Source organism: Mus caroli, chromosome 5, assembly GCF_900094665.2.
Source record: "Mus caroli chromosome 5, CAROLI_EIJ_v1.1, whole genome shotgun sequence".
Taxonomy (NCBI): Eukaryota; Metazoa; Chordata; class Mammalia; order Rodentia; family Muridae; genus Mus; species Mus caroli.
Window position 1 is genome coordinate 134,284,137 of NC_034574.1, and position 18,733 is coordinate 134,302,869.

An 18,733-nucleotide genomic window follows, 5' to 3' on the forward strand; every position below is an offset into this window, starting at 1 on the left:
CAAAAACACAAAGCATGAAACAAAACTTTCATACTTTTTAAAAAAGATTTATTTATTTTATGTACATGAGTATACTGTGGTTGTCTTCAGACACACCAGAAGAGATTGTGAGCCACCATTTAGTTGTTGGGAATTGAACTCAGGTCCTCTGGGAGAGCAGCCAGTGCTCTTATCCCCTGAGCCATCTCTCTAGCCTACTTTAGTACTTTTTAATTCAGATTTTCCCTGTGGTACTGTAAAAAGATCGTCCAACTTTTCAACCAGGCCAATTGACATCTGTATCACCAGCTGAAGAACATTTGCTGTGTTGCCTACTTCATTTGCATCTAACCCCTTTGTTACAATTTCCCAGTGACACCAATACCGATTTCTACAATTGGGGCATCTTAAGAATGTTATATAGAATATCCCATAGTTTGTGTCACCCTTTTCTAACTCTGAAAACTGGCCTGTAGATTCATCCAGCTTGCTGGATCTAATGTGTTCTATTCTATTACCAGTGGTAAGTGTCCCTTGCAGAGTGTGTAGCTTTCTAACCCTGGAAGGATTCCTGGCTCCAAGCCAGTTTTAACTGTGGGGGCTCAAACTGTTGTAAACACCAAGTACAGGTTTCCATGTGATCATATGTCTTTGTTTCTTGAGAACAAATGCCCACGAGTACAGTTACAGGGCTGTGCTAGAGTTACCTGTCTAGTTTCAGGAGAAAGCACCAGCCTGCTTCATGGGTATATCATTTTACTGACCCACTAGCAGTGTGTGAGTGACCTCATGCTTCCATTCTAACAAGCACGGTTGATACATTGGCAATACGCCAGCCATTCCAGAAAGTCTGCAGTGTGTGTGTGTGTGTGTGTGTATATACACACTACATTTGTAGAAGTACAGGTAGAATCCAAAAGATAGATCTAGAGTTATAGGCAGTTGTGAACTGCTTAACATCAGTGCTGGGAAGCAAAGTCAGGGCCTCTTCAAAAGCAGTCTTAACTGCTGAGCTGTCTGTCCGTCTCTCACCATGTGGTAGTTTTAATTCATGTTCCTCTAATGGATAACGATACTGAAAGCCTTACAGGTGGTTATGTCCCTCTTGGAGAGCCTCTGCAACGAAATCTTTGCACTTTCTCTTCTTACTTTCCATTTGCTTGGACTATGCTGCTGAGTTTCAAGGATTCTTCACACATGAGACTCTAGTCTCTTTTCAGGCTTACATTTGTATATACCACACACACTCACACACACATATACACATATACATACACACACATACACACACCCATACAGACCCATACAGACTCATACAGACCCATACACACATACACATGCATACACACATATACATACACACACACACATATACACCCAGAAACACCCATACACATACATACACACACATATACACCCATACACACACACACATATACACACATATATATATATACATACATGCATTACACACACACATACATTACATACACCCACACATTACACACACACACATAAATACAAATACACACATACACACACACGTACACACATCTATGCCTGTCAGTCTTTATATATATTTTCTGTATAGAGTCTTTAGCAGATCCAATGTTTTCAAAATTTCCAAGATTCCATTTTCTATATTTTTACTGTTGCATGATTTTTACTTATTATTTTAGACTATATACAAGTGTCTGTGTATATGTATGTGTACATATGTACCTACAGAGTCCATAAGAGAGGGGCAGATCTCCTGAAACTGCAGCTACAGGTGGTTGTGAGCCATCTGTTGTTGAGTGCTAGATACCAAACTCAGGTCCTTTGCAAGAAAGGCAAGCGTCCCTAGCCACTGAGCCATTCCTCCCTCCCATTTGTCTTCCATCTCCACTCCCCTCCCCCACCAGCGTTCTTTTCCTGCCACTCCTAAGACTGTATGCCTGGCTCTACATTCCAGAGCTTTCTTCCCATGCTTGATGTTTTTCTAAAAGTTTTGTAGTTTTGCATTCTCGTCCATGATCCACTTTAAGTTGATATTGCATGTGATATGAAGATTTAGATGGAGTTTTGTTCTTTTGCCTTCTGGGTTTTAAAGTTGATTCAAATGGCTTTCATTTTGGAGGCTGTCCTTCCTCCACTGGGTCTGCTTTTCACCCTTGTCAGAAGTCACTTGGCTGTCTGTCTTGCGTCTGCCCTTTCCTGTGCCCCCCCCAATCTATTTCTTTGACCCCTCTGTCAGTACCAGGCCAGCTTTATTACTGTGGCTGCAGACTAAGCCTTCACATCAAGAAGAGCAATTTTCTCCCATTTTATTCCTTTTCAAAGTCGTCTTAGATAGTCTAGTTCCTTTGCCTTCTGATATAAATTTTAGAGTAACCTTGTGCATATCAATGGGAATTCTTGCTGGTATTTTAACAGAATCCTGTTAACTTTTATGGTGTATTTGTACAAATGTGACAACTTTACTGTGGCTACCCATGAGTGTCTTCCCATGCATTTAGATGTATTTTCAATTTCTTTTGTAAAAGATTGATTTCATTTTTTTTTAAATTTCTGTGCTCTTGTGGGCATGCACACACATGTGCAGGTGCTTGTAGAGGCCAGCAGAGGGCGCCAGATTCCCCCTGGCACTATGGTTACAGGCAGTTGTGAGATGCCCTACATGAGTGCTAGGAACCAAACCCAGTTCCTCTACAAGAACAGCAAGTGCTCTTGACAGCTGAGCCATCTTTCCAGCCTCTTCCCCTCCTTTTTCAATTTCTGAGATCAGAATTTTATAATTTGCAGCAGATCATCATTTTAAAATTAAGTACACCGGTTATTGGTGGAGTTAGCTGAGGTTTCACGTGTCTTATTTTTCTTCAGCATGTCCATTGTTTATATTCGTGGTTATATTCACTGTGCTGATCCCTGTACTACAGTCTCCCATGATCTGTGTGCTACTTCAGGAGGCCTGTGTGTGCTAGCTTCTTCTCAATCTCCTATATAGAAAACCAAGTCATCTATAAATAGGGACACTTGTATTTCTTCCTTCTGAAATATGTCTTCTATTCATGTTTTCTTCCTCCTTCCAGAGGGCAGGCCTTTCTATAATACAATGACCAGTGCTGACATCCTTGAATGATACTAAGGTCAGGGGAAAAGCACTCAGGTTTGAACACTGATTAGATATGGGTTTTACAATGTTCTCCATGAGATTAAGAACATTCCCTTTTGTTCCTGGTTGCTGAAGGTTTGTCTTTTTAAAATCATGAACATTGGATCTTGTCAGTTTCTTTTTGTTTCACTTGACAGATAAATGATGTTTTTTTCCCCCATTTATACAGTAGCTTATACTATTTATGTTGTGTTGAACCAGCCTTGAATACCTGAAATATCTCTATTTTTGTTACATTACTGGGTCCTATTAACTAATATGTTTACCTATTCTTTAATTCACTTTACATCCTGACCACAGCCCCCCCTTTCTTCTCTCTTTCCAGTCCCATCCTTACAAATTCCATCCCCACTGCCACCTCCCCTTCTCCTCAGAGAAAGGGATTCCTCCTTGGGTACCACCCTACTCTGGAACATCTGGCCCCAGCAGGACTAGGCATATTCTCTCCCACTGAGGCCCAAACTGGCATTCCAGGTAGGAGGAAAGGGATCCAATGGCAGGGAACAGAGATGGAGATAGCCCCTTCTCCACTTGTTAGAGGCCCCCAAATAAAGACCAAGCTGCACATTTGCTTCAAATGTGTAGGGGTTCTAGGTCCAGCCACTGCATGTTCCCTGGTTGATGGTCCAGTCTCCGTGAGCCCCCATGGTCCCAGGTTGGCTGACTCTAGGTCTTCTTGTGGTGTCCTTGACCCCTCCAGCTTGCTAACTTCTATCCCCAACTCTTCCATAAGACTCCCCAAGTTCTGCCTCCTGTTTGGCTGTGGGTCCCTGCATCTGCCTCCATCCACTGCTGGATGAAGCCTCTCAGGAGACAGTTAATGCTAGGTTCCTGTCTACATCAGAGTATCATTAATAGTGTCTGGCATTGTCTATTTCACATAGCCTGGGTCTCAAGTTGGGCCAGTCATTGGTAGGCTGTTCCCTCAGTCTCTGCTCCATCTTTATCCCTGCACATCTTGTAGGCAAGACAAATTTTGTGAAGGTTTTGTGGGTGGATTGATGTCTCCCTCCTCAGGAAGTCCTGCCTGGTTACAGGGAGTGGCCACATCAGAGTCTGTACCCCCTCTGTTGGAAATCTCAGCTAGAGTCACCCCCATTAAATTAAAAGTAATCTTAATGTTAAAAATATTTTTATTAATTCTTTGAGAATTTCATGTGTTTTGATCCTATTAACACACTATGGAACACTTCATTTATTTGTGTCTCGTCCTTGTGAAAGATTTATGCTAATCTTTCCTGTATCATCCTAATATTAATACATGTACTGACAAAGCAAGCACAAAATATGACAATTTCAAGAGTTTTATTTATTTTCATATATACATATTCATTCAATTGGGGGTAAGCTCAAGTGTGTCACAGTGTATGTGTAGAGGTCAGAAGACAACCATGAGGGTCAATTGCCACCTTCTGACCCATGCCTCTGGAGGTCCTACTCAGCTCAACAGACTTGGTAGCAAGCACCTTTACCTGCCTAGCCATTGTGCCAGCTCTGAGTTGCTAATTTTTTATTGCGGGTTTTTATATCTAAGTTCATTAACGCTATAGATCTATATTCAATTTCTTAGCGTGCCTTTGTCAGGATTTTAGAGAAGGTGGCGTGGTGCTCTAGAACGGCCTAGGAAACCCATCTTCCTTTCCTCTTTCTGGGCAAGAGCCCTCAGTTAGATGCTAACTCCTAAACAGCCAACTCCTAAAACAGCAGAAATCTCTGAGAAACCCACAGTGCCTTTAGATGTTGTATTCAGAAGTTTTCAAGAAAGGACTTCATTTCTTTGCCCGTTACAGGACTCTCCTGTTACAGGACTGGTCCACTTACCGTGAGTTGTATGTTTATGGTCGTCTAAGACGTCAGCTTTATGAGCTGGAGGTTTTTCTGTTGGATCCTGATGGTCATGGGGTCTTCAGTGACACTGGCTCGGCCCCTTTCTGACTCTCTTGCCTTGTCTCAGCTTTTGATGCAGCCTATTGGTTCAGCTCCCATCTCCCCAGCCCTGTGGTGAGCCAGTGTTTTGGATCTGTTGAATCTTGCTTGGGGTTTATTTTAATCTTTGAGGTAAAGAGTTAAGTTACTGATTTAGTTTTATCCTCCCCATTTTTGTAATGTAAATTTTTCATTCTGTTGATTCTCTGGTCTATGCTAGCCTTAAGTGCAACCTGCATTATCTTTTGATATGTTGCATTTTCATTGAATTCAATATATTTTTATTTCTTTTCAGATAATTTTTACATATTTTTTCAAAAGCATATATTGTTTGGTGTCTTGGTATTTGGTGATTTTCCTGTGGTCTTTTTTATGTTCTTCACTAGTCTGAATTAATTGTAGTCAGAGCATAAATTTATGAGTTCAGATCTTTTCTAGTTTTTTCAGGTTTTTTTTCTTTTCTTTTCAGATGAGGATAGGTGTGTCTTGATAAACTGTCTATAGACACTTGAAAATTTGGAGAAAAAGGAGAAAATATATCTATGTAGTAGATATAGTGACTATTATGCAGTTTATTTTCTCTGTCTTTATTGTCCTCAGAAGGTCTAGTTGAATAAGCCAAACGGGGTTTTAGGCATTCTGTCTTTGAGGAACAAAACAAACCTTTCATAGAATTGTCTGTGCCTTAAGTAAGAATTTTAAGTATTGTTAAAGGGAAATTTTTTGAGAAAAACTCCATCCTCAGGCTTGTGAGAGCAGCTCTGAGCCCTACCTCCCCCATGCAAGGCTTTCCTGTGTTTGCCTGTCACACTGCTCACACCCACTCCTTCCTGGGAAGAACACTGGACACAGTCACTGTTAGCGCTGCGGTTGGAGTGCTGAGTTCTGCTGCCTGTCCTGAGTGGGTGTGTCAGCCACTGATTAATTTCCTTTTCTCTTGCAGAATAATTTTCACTAGGAACAATTATACAAATTGAGCTTAGTTTACTTATCAAGTGATTTAAAACATAACTGTATTTCAAAATAAAATTATATCAGAACTTTTGTTAAGTCTTTAAGGTTTTTTTTGGCTTAAAAAAACAAAAGATATTTTCGATTGCTTAACTATTTATTATTAATTAATTGAGGTAGGTTCTCAGCTCAGACTACTCTCAACTTCTCAGCCCACCTATCCTTTAGTGTCTCAGCATGCTGGGACCGCAGGCTCATCTCATGACAACCTGTTCAAATTGTTTTTAAGGTTATTTAATTTAAATGTTGCTTTTAAGTCAGAGATTTTTCTGTGCACAGCTAATGGTTTGAGATTGTACCATCTCATGTGGGATGTTCTGAGTGTGAACCTGACTGGGTGTTGCCCATCTGACCACAGCATAGGGTGGGCATTCTGGCTTGCCATGCCTGGCTCCCAGCTTGGCTGGTTTCTAGCTTGGCTGGCTCCCAGCTCGGTTGGCTCCATGGGATTCTGCCTCTTCAGTAGTCATGTGCTTTTAAGAAATGACCAGGTTTTGTTTTTGTTTTTGTTTTTGTTTAGTTCCTGTGGCCAGAGACCTTGCTGTTGTCACTGGTCTCATACCTCATGCGCTGAGACTAGACTCAAGCGCTCCTTGATAGCATCTCTCCCTTCTGCTGTTTCCTACCACAGTCTCAGGGTACCACCATCTATCTCTGCATTAACAGGGCATGCATGCTCTTTAGTGGCTCCTAACCTCCATCCACCCTTCCCACCTCATCTCAACAACACAAGTAGGTGCTGAGCGAGCATCAGCTAGGGTGTCAGTTATAAACTCTAGATCCCTGGAAGCCTCTTGTTCTTGGCTTTGTAGCCTGTCTCCTCCCCCAACCACTTGCTCCACCCATCTGCATCCCCCTCCTCCAGAGTGCCCTGCCTCTGCTGATCCAGAGGCTGGCTGTATCAGCTGTCCAGGGCTTTACCCAGATGTCTTCCTCAGGGAAGCCATCTGACCTCCCTTATTTAAAATTGCCACCCCTTTCCTCATATCTCTTCTCCTCTCTTTCTTGCATGCTGTCTTTACAGTAACAGTATATTACATACAGGTTGTTTCTCTTATTCTTTCACATACGTTCACAACAACCTAACGTAAGTTACGGGGTAAATTCTATTGGACCAAACGATTCAAAACCCATGATGCTTGGGCTGGGATGGTTAGTCTGTACAGTGCTAGCTGAGCAAGCTTAAAGGACAAGTAACTGCTGTTGCTACTCGTGTCCCTAATTCTAGGGCTCTCTCTTTAATAAATGATAAAACTTGTTCGTGCAAACGTGGTAGCATTAATATTCTGGGGGGAAATGATGCATAAATCAGTGTGGCTCCCTGCTTCATGCCCATATCAGCTTCCTATTTATCAGCCACATATGAAGTAATTTGTACAAAAGAGTTATGGGCTTCCACCAAACAGACTGTCCTATATATTTCCCTTATTTGTGTACGGTTTATCTCCAGTGCTAAAAGACAAGTTCATGGAGGTGTGAATTTCTATCCTGTTCTGTTTTTAAATTCACATCTGTATTCCCATCTCCTAGGAGTCCTAGTAGGTCTTTAATAAATATTTGTTGAGTGAAAGAATAAATAATCAAATCAATATTTAGGCTTCTCTGGAATTCTGAAGTAATTGAAAATAGGAACACCTGTTTTTCTTTAAATGGAACAACTTCTCTGGCCTAATAGTTATTGACATTAAGGACTGTAGGCTGATTTATGTGTGTTATTTAGAAAGCCAGAAGTAAATGTGTTCTGGATGAAGTTCAAGATTCAGCATTCTGTAGGAAGATGCTGGTTCATTCCACGGAAGCCTGCTCTAATAGACGCTAGCAGGTAGATCTTCTTCCAGGGGTGGTCTTAATGCTTGATGAACCCGGACTGACTTAATCCTGTCATAAGCTGCAGTTCCCAGAGTGTGCTCCTATTACATGCATGGATCAGAGACTCTGGTACAAAGAAGTATGCGTGGTCAGTAACAGAAATAGAGACAGTTTATTAGAAAGAGAAAGGCTTTCTGGAGGGTGGTGGTGGACTGGTGGGCCCAGGGAAAGCTATAGTCCAAACCACTGGGCCAGGAGACGCAGGAGCCTCTTCCGCTGAGCCTTGCATAGGGCACATTGCAGGTGTTGTTGTTTTGCCTGCTCTGTTTACATTTGTAGCCCAGGTTGGGAGGGGTCCCCAGTCTTTCTTTGCCAAGTGGCTTTCCAGATGTTAATCCTGATATGCCTCTCTCCATATCCCTTATCTCCATCTCTCCTGCCACAGTCCAAGGTAGGACTCTGGTGGCCCTGAGAACCCTTGCCAAGGGAAAGTTACAAAGTCAAGTCTTCCCTGGGAACACAGAGAAAGACCTTTTTGCTTTCTGTCCTGCACCGAGGCTTCGCCTGTGAAGCAAAAGAAATCATGATAAAACTTCTGGCAACTGAAGTTAGCTCTAGACAGCCAGCAGAGCCAGATTCCAGTTGGCATACGTTTCTTCCTTTTCAAGCATCTAAGATTTTTTTTAAAAAAAATAGAAGAAGAACCTCGCTCTCTTAAGGGTATCCTTGATGGAGTAGTAAAAAATCATTAATTGCATTAAATTTTGACTCTGATAGATGTCTTTTTAATATCCTTTGTTCAATTGTGAATTACGTATGAAGCCCTTCTGCTGCATGCAAATGTATGAGGGTTGCTTTGAGGTAGAGTCCTTGCGAGCTGTCGGAGCTGGCAGCCAAGCTGGCTGCTCTTTTCTTGGCACGACATTCTCACTTGAAGTTGCAACTGACAGACAGACCATGTTAATTCAGATTTGTGTGTTTGGCACCTCCCCCCCCTTTTTTTTGAAAATGAATAAAATAAGTCCGTTTATTTGGGAGTGGGGAGGTGTCTGACAGTATCTGTGGCTCATGATAAAGACTGAGCTCATAAGTAAAAGATGAGAATTTGTGAAATCTTGCCTGTGCCACTATGAACCTGACATTTCTCATTATTTAAAGACTTGACAAGGTAGGAAGGTATATTAACATGTGGTATTTCTTACATTGTCTAATGATGTGTGTTAACATTTGGAAGACCGAAAAATGCAGTGAACCAACAATGTCGAGAGTGCAGCCAATGAGTCAATGGATGAGCAGGATGAAGGATCCTACTGTAACGGTCTCGGCATCCCCTTGCTAGAGGACAGTCGCACAGGTTTCTGGAAACTGACCCTTGTTCGTTAGGTTTCCTTATCAACAAGAGTGCCCTTACCCAACTACAGATCTTCAGAGAATTTGATTCCCACCCTTCCAGTGAAGCAATGTATTACAAAGCTGAACCGCAGAGGGGGTTTGAGCATCTCATGTCTTTTATTGAGATTTTTCACATTCTTTGTCTGGGGGCAGGTAATATATTTTCTATAAGCTTCTGTGCTCTCCTTCAACAACTGTAGTGCTATACTGTTTTTGAAAACGTGAATAAACATCATGAATGCTCACCATTTCATATTCTAAAATGGTAACTATGCAAGTCAATCACTTACTCAAGGGAGACTTTGAGGTTGCACCATGATTTTCCGTGGAATGTGGAACCACAAGTTTCCCAGCCCCTTGCAAAGTTGGTTTTCTTATTTCATAGACTGGAAACCCTTTTACATAGGAGGGTCAGTGGGCCACCCAAGAGCCCAGAGCTGGGAAATGGAAGAGCTAAGATCTAAGTCACCTTTGCAAAGCCTTGCTGTCGGAAGCCATGGTGTGGGGACACTTCTCTTTGACAGAGTCACAGATGCCCTCTTGCCTCAGCCCCTGCTCTTTCAGTTGCTTTCATACGCTGTTATCCTGGTCTGAGAAAATTGCTACCAGTTAGCTACCTCTTGAGCCCCAGGGTTCGTGTCACTGAGTACATATCATACACTCACAGGCAAACATCTAAGCAGAGAAAGTAAACCATAGCTGGTTTCTTTTCTTGCACCTTTTGGCTTTATATTTAATCAGAGTTGGACCTTTAGGGTTATGTGAAAGGCTCTTTGGAGGAAACATGATATAATATTTAAGAAGAATTCTGGCTATTTCAGATAAGTTTCTTCTTATTTACTATTTGGTTTTGGTCATACTTTCTCACTATAAACCGCAGAAATGACAATTTAGCACACTTCTACTTTGAAGTATAAAATACTGAAGAGCTAGAAGCTTATTTCAGTTTGGAGGAGTGGGGAATTGCTTCTGCCCCACTGTCTCTTCTTGTTATTAATTTATATGCTGAAATAGATTAGCGCAGTGCAGCATGAACGCCGTACATAAATACCCCGTTTATGTTTCCCCATCAGCTTCAGCTGTGGATTAATCTCACCAAAAGCTTGAATGGTTTCTTAGGGGGAAATATTGGAAGGGTTAGGTTCACCCCATGAGTTCCTTAAATATGCCATTAATTCACATTGATTTCAGAGAACAGAGATAATCAGCCTGACTCCCCCACCCCCACCCCCCAGCTGGATGCCTTAGCAAGCTGTTTGTAGTTCTGTTCGCTGGAAATCTCCAGGAGCCTCCCACATTCACCATTTTCACATTCAGATCCAAGTGTCCAGAGGATGTTGTGGTCCAGCCACGAGGGAGTCCTACACTTCTAGACAAACTTCTGAGCACCAGGCTTAATGGAGGCTTGTGGAGAGATCTAGGAAGATTCAGTGTGTGTGTGTGTGTGTGTGTGTGTGTTTGGGGGAGCTGTGTGTATGTACACAGGCATGCACATAGGTACATATGTAGAGGTCAGAGAACATCCTTAACTGTCTTTTCTCAAGAGACCCGCCTTGTTCTTTGAGACAAGGTTTCTCACTATCCTGAAGCTCACCAGTTGGTCTAGGCTGGATGGCCAGCAAGTGCCAGGTATCCTCCTGTCTCTGTGTTCTTGGTGCAGAAATACAAATGCATACTGTCCTGACAGGATCCTTTATATGGGTTCTGGGGAGACGCATGTGAGTCCTCATATTGGCACAGCAGTCAATTTACTGGCTAAGCTACCTCCCCAACCCAAAATTTCTTCAGAAAAAGAGGGAGTCTCAGGCTGGTTCTGGTTTCTGGTGGGGTTTGTCTAATATAACTCCTGAAAATATTACTGGTCCATAATACAGGTTGACTTGCTTCTAGAGTCACCACCTCCAAGACTCTGAAGCACCTCATTGTTAGTGCACTGTTGGCATGCCAGCCCTGGAGCCAGACTGGCTGGGGCTAAATCTAGTGCCTTGCCTTTTTTTTTTTTTCAATATGGCTTTTCAGATGTGAAATTTCATATGGAATTCAGGGCCTTGTACTTGAAGCGATCTCCTGAAGAGCTCTCCCCTCAGCCGCCAATACAAAGGTTGACCTGCAATCTGTCCCTTCTGATTACGCCCCCTCAGAAAGTAGAGGAGGGGCAGAGGCTGGGAAGAAGGTGACCAGTCTAACCTGCCTGGTATTTGGTCTTACGATATGCTCTAGATGCTTAGTGCCTCAGTCCCCTAGTCTCCTGACATTGTCCCAAACCAAAGTTGGCAGTCACTGTTTCCCCTACTAGGCTACTCCTTGTATTCTGGGGTGTCGTCTGGGTCTCTCCAGAGATGTCATGAGGTTCCTGTAAGACTGCACATCTATCATAGATGGACCAGGCACAGCAGCCAGAAAGCTGTCTCTGGGGTCTGCTTCATAGGATCTAGAAGCACTGGTCTGACGATGTCTCGATTTGGGGGAGCTGAGGAGATAGTTCATTCAATCAGGATAATGGTCACTGTACAAGCAAGAAAGTTTGTGTTTGGAGTCTCACCATGCATGTGAAGGATCAGGGACAGGACAGGTGCCTATAATCCTAGCACCGAGTAGGCAGAGACCTGAAGATCTTTGGCTAGCCAGCCAAGTGGAATCTGGGCTCTTGGTACACGAGGAGATGTTGCCCGAAAAAGTTAGATGGGAAATGAGTAAGGAAGGCACCCAGGATGGATGTCTGCCCTCTACATGAATGAAAGTCAAAATAAGTGGATTCTGGGGTCTTGTTGGAGAGCCATTCTAGTGAGAGCTGTAGTTAGTGAGCTCTAGATTCAGTAAGAAAATGGTAAAGTGGAGGAAGATACTTATCCTCTAGCTTCTCTGTGTGTGGATAGGTGTCCAATGCAAGCACTATCACTACCCACAGCATGCATACATACATACATACATACAGAGAGAGAGAGAGCGAGAGAGTCCTGATACACTAGATACAAAATTCTCACTTATCACTAAGGACGATACAGATGAAAGTTCTTTTAAAACCCTTCAAAAGCTGTTGAAAGTCACTGTGTAACTAACTAAGTCAGTAGCAAATACTGCCTTAGAGCCTTCAGCAGGGAGAGCACTGAGACACAGCCCTCTGTGATTGAGTCTACTGGTTCTCCTGCTGTCTGTACCCTCCAGGTACCGGCCTGCCTGGGATGTCAAGGCTTTGGCATGAGAAGGCCCTCAGCTGGGATCCCTGCTGAGCTCAGCATCAACTTTGGACCTTGGCTGTCTCTCCTGGGATGCTCTTGGCTTGTTTGCAAGCCTCATTTTCTAGGCTGAGAGTTCATTGGCTTGGAGCCAGCTACATCCCCAGCTCTTAGTGGCCAGGACACTGGGCCATGCTTGCGAGTGAAAGTGTTTGTAACCTTGTAACCGGAGCAACAGTGAGAAGCCAGGACTCTGGTCTCTGCCTCTGTGCAAGGATCTGCAGAGATGTAGTAACCTTCGGGACCTTCTCATGTTGGCTAGAAACACTCCAGGGTGCTATCAGAGGACATGTGGTGAGAAAGCCTCAACTGGTAGTTGCATCTCGTTGGAAATGCTTATCAGACAGCAGCTTGGAAAACAAACCTTATTTTTCTGTTTCGTAGTCATCAGAATACATTAGTGGTTTATGTTTTACTTGAGGTTTTGTTTGTGTTTTAAGACACAATCTCGGCTGGCATTACAGTCATCATCCACCTGCCTCTGCTTTCTTAGTGATGGGATTACAGATGTGTGACCCCTTGCCCAGCTTGGATGGTTTCTTCTGATGATGCTTGTGTTTGTATGTTCAGTGGTCATCACCTTTGGCCTTAGAACTTCTGAGTCTCACTTAGTTTTTCAAGTGGTAGTGGAAATAAGTCAACTGTCGTAGGCAGAGGTTGGATGACCGATTTTCCAGATCTGGACAATGTAATCATAGAGGCGAGCACATTTGTGTGTCTACTCGCCCCAAATATTTATATGTATTTGTGATCATCTAGGAGCGTGAAGCCTGGGATTAGCTATGATGTAGGATCACTTCTGTTTTTAAAGGCCTTCCTTCCTTCCTTCCTTCCTCTCTCTTTCTTTCTTTTTTTCTCTCTCTCTCTCTCTGTCTTTCTTTCTTTCTTTCTTTCTTTCTTTCTTTCTTTCTTTCTTTCTTTCTTTCTTTCCTTCCTTCCTTCCTTCCTTCCTTCCTTCCTTCCTTCCTCTCTCTCTCTTTCTTTCTTCCTTTCTCGTTTGTCTTCTTGCTTTCTTTCCTTTCCTTTCTCCCTTCCTTCCTTGCTCTCTCTCCCTCCCTTCCTTCCTTCCTTCCCCCCCCTCTTTCTCTCTTTCTTTCTTTCTTTCTTTCTTTCTTTCTTTCTTTCTTTCTTTCTTTCTTTCTTTCCTTCCTTCCTTCCTTCCTTCCTTCCTTCCTTCCTTGCTTGCTTGCTTTAGGTTAATTATATGCATACAATGTATCTGATGCTAGTCACCCCATTTCCTCTCTTGTTGCGCTCAGCTGCCAGATGGATCTTTATGGTGTGATAATGACCTGGTCTGATCCTTGTGCACCACTGCTTCATCTCCCTGTCTCTTCCCCTCCCTGGTTACCTCTACCCACAAAGGCACATGCATGGTGGTCACAGAAAGCACGTCTGAACTGCCTTGTCCTCAGGCATATTGAAGATTTTTGTCCCCAGTCATCAGGATCCATTACGCCAATCACAGTGTGACCTTGCATATCTGTAGACTTAACCACAGTTCAGAATTATTTAGTAATGTGTTTAGATTTTACCTCAGGAACATGTTTGAAATGCATAATTGTTTTCTTATAAAAGATGAAAATTACCATTGTGAGGAAAGTATGTTATTTGGTGAGATTAAACTCCTGGCCTCCCTTGTGTACATAACAAACTTATGGAAGCAGAGTTGGGGAAGGCTGCATCCCCTAGCATCAACCTGAGAGGACCTTCCTCCCACGCTCTCCAGCCTACTTCATAGGTTATACATTAGGCCCCGTGCTTTTGTTTCTCCCTGGAATTTGAAAAAATTAGAATTTTCAGTAAGTAGTAAATCCATAAGCTTGGGGCACAAAAATGTTGGAGTTTGATATAAAGGAGGTTTTGGAAGGAAGATAAGTGGTTGGTTGCCCTGGGGCATTTTGTGACAGAAATGGAGTTCAGTAACAAAAGGTCCTGCTTAGTCTGATTGCCCATTCATGCCTGGATTGAGGTCCTCCCTGCCGGACCCCCACTGACTGATGAGCTGATTACAGGCGCTTCATAAACTTCATCTCACTCTAGCAGAACACATGGGGTTTGTCTGCCTGGGACTTCCCTTGTTTGTGGTAGGGTTGTTTCTTTTGCTAAGCGGAAGTTGACTGTTATCCTTCATTAATTATCTCTTTAAAAAGGAGGAGTGGAGCCAGCGGATGGCTCAGTGTGTAAAGTGCTGGCCGTACACACATAACAACTGGAATATGATCCCCAGTTTCCACGTAAAAGCTGGACATAGTGGTACACTTGTAACCCCGTTGCTCAGGAAAGGGGAGAGAGAAGGGTCCCTGGAGCTCCTTGGCCAGCCAGGCTAGCCTAATCAGCAAAATTCTGCCCTCCTGTCCCAATAAGATGGAAGGTTCATGAAACGGCTCAGTGGGTAAAAAGCACATGTCTTACGAGCCTGATGATCTGTATTTGCCCCCCAGGTCCCTTGAAAAACTTCGAGAAGAGAACTGACTCCGCAGAGCTGTCTTAACTGTCTTGGCACACACCCACACAATAGACACTCACATGCACGTGCACACACACACACACACACACACACACACACAGTGATAATAAATAAGACAAATAATAAGAAACTCTTAGCTGAATTCCCAGCAGCAGTTATGTGACTAGCTGGACATGTGATGGTATTGGTACACAGTGGTTGCTTCCTATCTGTTCTACCCTTAAAGGTTTCTGATATCTTCTACATTTTCTGTAATGGAGTACATAATTAAAACACCCAGGAAGATGCTCTGTCTGTGTGCAGGAAGCTGAGCCATAAGACAAGGCTCGGCCTTGGTTTCTTGTACCTGTCTCCTCCCCATGGCAACAGTTTCTACCCTGTCATATGAGTTGTAGTCCCTTTCTAGATGAGAAGATTATCTTTGCATTGGACAGGTAAAGTTAAATCCATTTGCATTTATCTAAAAACCTTAAAAGTCCATTTGGGGAAGTGACTTGAACGTCATAAAATTATGATGTTGATTTGAGAGAACATCGAGTCTGGTCCTTTCCCTTGAATAGACCTTAAATCTGTGTTATTCAGACAAATGCGATGCTCTGTTTCATCAATGATTTACGTTCTATTTAAAAGTATGTGAAGATGGAAATGCCATGCTTTCCCATGGTTATTCATTGCAGGGACCCAGCAGCTTCCCTGCTGGAATCCACCGGTCCTCATACATTCAACATACTTTCTTGGGGCAGAGTCTTGTGAGCACCTTGTAGGCTATTTACCTTTTTCTTTTCTTGCTCTTATTTTACAGGCATTTTTTTCCCCTGCCCATGTAAACTACAAAGATATCACGTGCTTTTGTGGGAATCTGTGTACCCGCACATAAAGATCTATCAATTCTTAGCTTCTCCTGAGGAGATGACAAACATCTATCTATCATAGATAAGTATGGTGGTTTGGATAGTTATGGCCCCCAACACATTCATGTGTTTGAATGTTTGCCCCATAGGGAGCGGTGCTATTAGTGGGTGTGGTCTTGTTGGAGTGGGTGTGGCCTTGTTGGAGTGGGTGTGGCCTTTTTGGAGGAAGTGTGTCCCTGTGGAGGCGGGCTTTGAGGTCTCCTGTGCTTAAGCTAGGCTAGTGCGACAATCATTTCTGTTGCCTGTGGTCTGCCTGCATGCTGCTGTGCTTCTCTCCATCACAATAGTGGACGAAACCCCTGAACTGTAAACCAGCTCCAAGTAAATGTTTTTCTTTATAACAGTTGTCTCTTCAGAGCAATGAAACCCTAACTCAGACATGGGTGATCACCTCAGAGAAGCTGCATCTGCATGCCTCCTCTTTGTGTGTAGTTCCATTTCAGAATTCTCTTGCATTTCCTACGAGTACTTGCCTCTGTGGGGAGCAATCAGTTAGTATTACCATAGACCCAGATACCTCTGTCTTGGTCCCTTCAACGGGTTGCCATAGCTACAGGGCCACAGTTCTCCAAGATGCTGATGGGGTGAACGTGTTATATACATACTCTCCTTACAAAGTGTCTATGATTTTCTACCCTCGTGTCCTCTTTAATTTCCAAGTCCTACTATGTGCTTTTTTTGTAGGAAAGACTACTGACCATAGCTGGATAAATAAATCTCCATGCAGGCTGGGCTAAAATATTTGTGGTGGTAATTTTAATGTAGACAATTAAAATTCCAGGGCTTTGACAATATATGCTTTCCCTTCTTGTTGAAATGAATGGCCAGCCTCTAGGCTAACTACCATTCTATGGCCATTTGGATCATAAGATATTTGCTTCCCAAGTATATAAAGCTATTCCTTGTGAAGGATTTTCTTACTTGATCTCAGCATCCAGCATAGTAATTTGTTCATAGTGGAGGTGTGTATGGCTGCCCGTGCATTCTATGAAGAATCGAACTGTGGTGTCATTTAAATTCCAAACCATCGTATAATATTTTAAATTGATGATGCTCTGTCAGGTGTAGTCACAAATTCACATTCTTGAGCTTGTATCTTAAAGCTTTTTTCTTTCAAAAAGATGTATTTTTTATGAGGCATGCGTGTAGGACACTGGAACCCTATGAAGTGGCATTTCTTTTTCTATTGTTAAAGAGAGAGCAAATGGCAGGCCATTAATAAAGCCTGCGGCTCAGTGAACCCCAAGGCACAAAGTTATATCTATTGCAATTCGGCTTTATTACACTGTTTGGGTCATAGGAGTGGACGATTTGGGCTGAAGTACATAGCAGAAAGGGAAATTGGACACACAGTTGACAATCAGGACCTGAGGATTTAGTTAAAAAGCAGCTCAGAGCAAAAGCATGTGGGACTCTCCCAATAGGACCTGGATTAGTGGCTCCTGCTGACACTGAGTGGCATATTTCATTACAGCACCTTACTGTTGACTGTTTATATTCCTGCCTGAGATCCAGATCAGACCCACTGAAGAGAAAGTGACAACGTCTTATTCTCTTCCTATTCCCAACGCTGATTGCAGGGTCTACCCCATAGGATAAATGCATATTTGTGTGTTTGTTTATTTGTGGTTATAGGGATTGAAGGCAGAACTGGTGCGTGTGAGGAAAGCACTCTGCCACTGAGCCACACCTCAGCCCCTCACTGGGGGATTCTAGGCAGGGGCTCTGCTACTGAGCCACACCCCTCAGCTCCTCACTGGGGGATTCTAGGCAGGGGCTCTACCACTGAGCCACGCCCCCAACCCCTCCCTGGGGGATGCTAGACAGGGGCTCTACCACTGAGCCACGCCCCCAGCCCCTCCCTGGGGGATTCTAGGCAGGGGCTCTACCACTGAGCCATCCCTAACCCCTTTACTATAGGATTTGCCCTTCACTAGGGAATTGTAGGCAAGCACTGTACCACTGAGCCACATCTCCAGGTGTGTCTATAGACAGACACAGCATTGCTGAACTATATCTCCAATTCACTCAGTGTGTGTTTATTGTAAAGCATGCAGGCCAGAAACCCATTAATTCCTCTATAAGTCCCTTGTCTCTCACTGCCATGACCAGTTTCTCACTAACCTCTCCTTACTGTTCTTTCCATCTCTTCCACCATAACGTGCTGTCCGTGTTGTGCTTAGTCGGTTGGTGTATTTTATTCAACATCTACTTTGTTCTGCATCCTTTTAGGTGCTAGGGATTCAGGAATGTAAGACAGGAGAAATTACAAGGTGTAACCTGTAAATGCTTTCATTTCACTCTGATGTGAGTAAAATGAATATAGTTGCGCTATATCTCCAACCCAAATATGCCCCAGCAAAGAAAACAGGACATAGTTCATATGATTACATGCTGTGCACCTAGATTGGGCAGATCTACCCCTCCCTACACTACCATCTTCCCCATCTATGAGACCCCTTAGAACTTGCTGTTTCTCCAGGCCATGTGCTTCTGCTCCACTTTTCTTCTTCTAACTCTTCCTCTGCATCCTCTCCCTCTTCCATTTTCTCCTCTCCCTCACCTTCTGCTCCACCTTCCCTTTTATCTGCCCAATCATCAGCTCTCCTTTATTTTACAAATTAAGGTGGGAAGCAGGTTTACAGGAAATCACCTGAGTGCTGACTCAGACCTTGTTCACAACCTCTCTCAAGAGAATGGAATTAACATCAAATATAATTAGCCCCAGGGCTATCCACAACAAATATATAGTTTGTAAAGACAGGTCAGCAGGAGGGGTTCTGGGAGTTAACCTGTGTCTTAGGTATGGTTTCTACTGCTGTGATAAAACACCATGACCAAAAGC

General features: G+C 43.2%; 1 protein-coding gene and 1 non-coding gene across 2 annotated transcripts in view; one reads left to right on the forward strand and one right to left on the reverse strand.

Moving 5' to 3' along the window:
• Sdk1 (sidekick cell adhesion molecule 1) overlaps window positions 1-18,733 on the forward strand; it is a 713,594-nt gene that overhangs the window by 67,314 nt on the left and 627,547 nt on the right. The window lies entirely within an intron of this gene.
• On the reverse strand, window positions 4,309-4,415 carry LOC115031160. Its single transcript, XR_003836783.1, has one exon. It is a non-coding gene; the product is annotated as a U6 spliceosomal RNA (small nuclear RNA).